General features: G+C 32.3%; 1 long non-coding RNA gene across 1 annotated transcript; it reads right to left on the bottom strand.

Moving 5' to 3' along the window:
• Nucleotides 1-3449: 3449 nt before the first annotated feature.
• Nucleotides 3450-4414, bottom strand: LOC108762704 (uncharacterized). Its single transcript, XR_001940187.1, has 3 exons — nt 4396-4414; nt 3949-4054; nt 3450-3873 (listed from the first exon to the last, which is right to left on the bottom strand). It is a non-coding gene; the product is annotated as an uncharacterized LOC108762704 (long non-coding RNA).
• Nucleotides 4415-5639: the final 1225 nt, after the last annotated feature.

Here is a 5639-nt window from a genome sequence, read left to right as displayed (position 1 = left end):
GGGAGCTGTAGCCCCAGGCCCCACGGAAATAGGGGCCCCCGTTACATTAAGGAAAAAATTTTAACTTTTTGATTAAAATTTTAGTTCTTCCATTCACAGGTGGAATATTTTACAGCAAGAAAATGGTAAACTTACGAGCTTATCCATTACTCGATGGTCAAAAAGAGCAGATGCTGTAAGTGCTCTTGTAAATAATTTTACTGGTATTTTTAATGCTCTAAGCCATTTAGCTGACGATCAAACTCAAAAATTAGATACACGACATGAAGCTTCATCTTTAAAAAATAAAATTATTAAACTAGAAAATGCCTTTATGGCGGTATTCTGGCATAAGATTTTGAGTAGATTTAATGCTATACCAGTTCATATTTACAAAAAGTCGAGCTTGACTTGAATATAGCCAAAAATATGATGCTATCTTTAGTAGAATTTTTAAAAAATTTACGAGATGATTTTTCGGGAATAGAAAAACAATCAAAAGCTTTGAGTTCAATTATCACGCAAGAGTATTCCAATGTTGATAAAAGAAGAATTACAAAAAAATTAAAAGATCATGAAAAAGAAAAAAAAACATTATCGGGATCCAATAAATTCAGAATTGAAACTTTTTACGTTATTATTGATAAATACATTACAGAAATGTACAAAAGAATCGAAGCTTACGCTCATATTACAGAAATATTTGGATTCTTATGCAATCTTTTGACTATGAATAAAGATGAAATAAAAATAAAAGCTCAAAATTTAGTTAAAGTTTATCATAAAGATTTACAAATTGATTTAATTTACGAACTGGAACAGCTTCTTCCAATGATAAAATCACAACTGCAAGGATATTTTTCTAATTTAAAAGTTCAAGAAGAAAAAAGTAATTTTGTTTCTCCTTTTAAAGTACTAAACTGGATAGTTGAGAAGCAAATGACAGATGTTTTTCCCAATGTTTACATAGCGCTTAGAATATTTGTAACTATACCAATAGCAAATTGTGAAGCAGAAAGATCTTTCTCTGTTCTTAAAAGAATAAAAAATATGTACAGAGCAATGATGTTGGACGAAAGATTAACATCTTTAACTCGCTTAGCAATCGAATTCGAATTACTAAGATCGATTGATTACAACAATTTAATACAAGATTTTGTACAATTAAAATTGAGAAAAAAAAATTTTAACTAAAAAAACTAAAATAAGTATTAATTTATTTACTTGTCCCTAATCTTTATATGATTCAATTTTAATATTTATTGCTTTAGATTAAATAACCTAATTATACTGCTTTACATACAGACGTGATCTTTTTTTTTTTTTTTTTTTTAGATTGAAAAGAAGGGCCCCTTAAGTTAAATAGCCCCGGGCCCCTCAACTCTTTAATCCGGGCCTGGCTTTGTGTCAAGTATTTGAATATTTTCCCAATCTAAATTATGTCCTAATTTCACTCGGTGATCCGAAACAACCGTACGAGCATCCTTTGTTTTCTTAAGATCAGAATTGAGGAGGGCTGTGTCAAATTTAATAATTATAAAAAACCGACGAATTCGGGAAGGTATTTGAGTTACAAATCGCATCACCCGGATGAACATAAGAGAGGTGTTATTATAAGTCAATTTGATAGAATTCTTTTTCTTTCACATCCGTATTATCATAGTAGGAACATAGAAATCTTAATTAATGTTTTGCTTTTGAACGGTTATCCGTTGAACATAATATTCTCTATTATAAATTATAGAATAAAAACTTTATCGAAAAGAAAGAATTTGTATAATAACAAGAAGAATGTTAACAAAGAAATAGAGGATAGTAATTTAATAAAAAAATATTTTACAATACCTTACATACAGAACATTTCGGAAAAATTCAAGCGCATTGCAGACAAAAATAATTATAAGGTAGCATATAAACCGATTAACACCTTAACTTCAGTTATTAAATTAGGTAAAGAACTAGAAAAAATGGAAAGTTCTCAAATGGTGTATAAGATTAATTGCACAAATTGTGATTCAACATATGTAGGTCAGATAAATAGGAAATTAGGTACTAGGATAAAAGAACATAAAGCTGATATTAAGAAAACAAAGGATACTCGTTCGGTTGTTTCGGATCACCAAGTGAAATTAGGACATAATTTAGATTGGGAAAATATTCAAATACTTGACACAGAGCTATTCTTTCATAAAAGACTCACGTTAGAGATGATTAGTAAAAAAAGACAGATCAACGGCATGAACAAGCAGACAGACACAGAGAAATTTCCAGAATCATATTTTCCTTTGTTAAATATCTCTTACATATAACGGCTTCCCTCTCCACTTGTTTACGATTTATATAAGTTGGAGATGTACGTTGAGATGTTAGTTTGTCACTACAATTGGAACGATACTGAAAGTTATCCGCGTTGACGTTATGAACTGGATTATGAGATAATGGAACATAGGTGCGTTTTAAGATTATAACAGTTTTAATTGTTTTATTTGTATTAATAATGGTGTTGTTATTAGAATCAGGAAGTTTGCGTTCTACCATTGATTTTATGCTGAGCTGCGATGTATTAAGAAAGAAATGACTGGTAACGTTAAATTAACATAATCGCACAGGTATGTGATAAGGAAATAATTAAATTTTTAGTTAGTTTTTGACTATTAAAGATTAAAAAATTTGACAGAATCTGGTAACTCTGTGTGATGCAACAAGGATTTTTTTATGTGACAAAGGAGATTAACAAAATGTGAAGCATAAGTGACGAGAAAGAAAAAAATTCATGACTTCCGTTTTTAGGAGAAAAGAGGAAAAAATTTTTTATGTAATGACAGATGCTAAAAATGATATGATTAAAAGTTATTTTTAAGTAACATTGACGGCTTAACTAAATTGTATAGTTATGTTGCGTATGATAGGATCATGTCTAATTAATTCATAATAGTACTGAAGATGGTCCGATTGGGACCGAAACGTTTATTTTTGATTCCATGTATTTAATAAAGGATTTGAAATAATCGCCACTGTTATCTGGTATTCGTGGTATATGCCTTTCAGACAAAGAATTGTTTAATTCTAATAAACTTGTATTCACTTTATTTGCAGCTGTCACGTACCTAATAAATAGACACAAAGACTTTTTTAAACTTATGTCTGTACTTTCATCTACTAAGATGCTAAATTTGGCATGTTTTAAGTAATTGATCGTTTTTCTTAATATTTCAGGTGCTAAAACATATTTTACTATGTTAATACACTTAGTTCGACCTAGCTGCATTTTCTATAACAGAATCATTAAATATGTCCTGTAGAACAGGTAACTAGATGGTCTATCATTAAGAACGCTACATTGTGCTCTGCAAATACGGTACTAAGTTTGATTTCTGCTCAATTAATACTAGAAATTTAACTGCCTATTACGGTCGGAGCTGGATCTTCGTTACTTTTTAATAATTCAATCTTGAATTACTAATATATACTATATATGTACTTGCTATATACCATATTGTAGTCTTTTTCTAAGTTTGATTTCTGCTCTTTTGATTTGATCTTCTTTATTCAATTGCTTCTGTTTAGTAAAAAAAAGTATCCATTTTCCTTGTATTTTTATGATTTTCTACACGACTCTTATGTTTTTTTTGAATTCACATGTTTTAGTAATTCACTTTTTCCACATAATAATTGCACATTACAAGCTAAACATTTACATTTACTTATATCAGATGGTACTTCTTCTAACCAACCTTCAAATTCTTTTTGTTTTAACCATTCTGGACGGAACTTTCGTGCGTACCATGTCTTCTCTTTATTTGAAAGTTCTCCTCTAATCTTCCTCTTTTTTTTTTAGTAGTACTTCTTGTAAAAGAAGCCATGTTATCGACATCTGACTCCGATAACGATGACCTGTATTAATTGTAAAAGGTTAGGTATTTATCAGTACAAGTTATTTTAAATATTTCATTTTTTTTAAATGCTTACATGTTCTATCTCTGTTTCGTTGTCTATATAAAGGTGTGATCGCCAACAAAGCACGTACTGACTGAATCGGCACAGTATATGTATAAGGACAAACTGGATAGAGACTCTATAACAAAGTCAAGCTACATGCATTTTTATTAAACCTAGAATAAAAAAAAGAATGAAACAAAAGTAAAAAAGAAGGAAAACAAGAATGAAAAAGGAGTCTGTATACTATTTCTTTTTATACTGTTTCTTCTTATATATACCAGGTATGTAAATATGAAACCGGAATTTTTTAATAGAAAATACATGTTTATTGCATGAAAATGATAAAAAATATTTTATTCGAAGTATTGCCCACCGCTAGCTACCACATTTTTCCCACCTGTCTGACAATTTGTGGATGTCATGCCAAAAAAATTGTTGCTCTTTTGAGCCAAACCAGTCATCTAGCCATTTTCGTACATCTTTGTAAGAAGTGAAGCGCTGCTGAGCAAGTGCGTGTCCCATCGATGCAAATAAGTAGTAATCGGACGGAGCCAAGTCTGGTGAGTAAGCCGCATGCGAAAGTATTTCCCAACCAAACGCCTCAATCGTTTCCTTGTCCAGTTTTGCTGTGTGTGATGGTGCATTATCATGAAGCAAAATCACTTTGTGTTGCCTTTTTTGATATTCCGATCGTTTTCACGCAAAGCTTGATTCAAATTGATCATTTGTTGTCGGTAGCGTTCAGTATTAACGGTTTCACCAGGTTTTAGCAGCTTATAATACATCACACCTTTCTGATCCCATCTAGAGTCCTAGATTTATCAGAGAGGCGCAACCGGCTTAAGTCAGTATAACAAAGGTGCTAAGGAGAGTACTAAACATGGCCGACATGCTATGAAACTGCCTTTAAACTATGTCAAACAAGATAAGATGTGTAGGATAATGTGAGATGGAACGTATAGGATAAAATGAAATAGAAATATGTCACTAGTACTATAAACGGCTGCCAAGTCACGCAATTGGTTAGATTGCAACAGCGAATCAGAATATAAGCATAACACCGGTTGCGCCTCTCTGATAAATCTAGGACTCTAATCCCACCAAACACAGAGCCTTATCTTCCGTCCATAGCGATTTGGTCTTGCAGTCGATGTCGATGGTTCGCCTGGAGTTACCTATGATCTTTTACGCTTAGAATTCTCAAAATATATCCACTTTTCATCGCCAGTCACAATTCGATGGAGAAATGACTTTCTTTTGTACCTGGCGAGCAGCATTTCGCAAGTGGTTTTTCAGTTTTCCTGCTGCGTTTCATTCAGTTCATGTGAAACCCATTTTCCCATCTTCTGGATCTTTCCCATGGATTTCAAACGTATGGAGACGGCTTCTCGTGTCACATTCAATTGATCCGCGAGTTGTTGAGTTTGAGCGTCATCCTCATCCAACAATGCTTGCAATTCGCTGTCTTCAAACTTTTTCGGTGGTTTTCCACGTTCTTCGCTTCTCACGTCAAAATCGCCACTTTTGAATTTTTTAAATCACTCAAAGCACTGTGATTTACCAAGAGCATGCTCACCGTAAGCTTCGACAAGCATTCGATGCGATTCAGCAGTAGTTTTCTTCAAATGGTAACAAAAAATCAATGCTGTCTGCAAATCGTAGTTTCCAGGCACAAAATTCGACATGTTCAACGCTATTACAAACTATACTGTTGTATGAAA

Source organism: Trachymyrmex cornetzi, unplaced genomic scaffold (assembly GCF_001594075.2).
Source record: "Trachymyrmex cornetzi isolate Tcor2-1 unplaced genomic scaffold, Tcor1.1 scaffold318, whole genome shotgun sequence".
NCBI lineage: Eukaryota > Metazoa > Arthropoda > Insecta > Hymenoptera > Formicidae > Trachymyrmex > Trachymyrmex cornetzi.
This window is presented reverse-complemented; position numbering and strand designations above follow the sequence as displayed.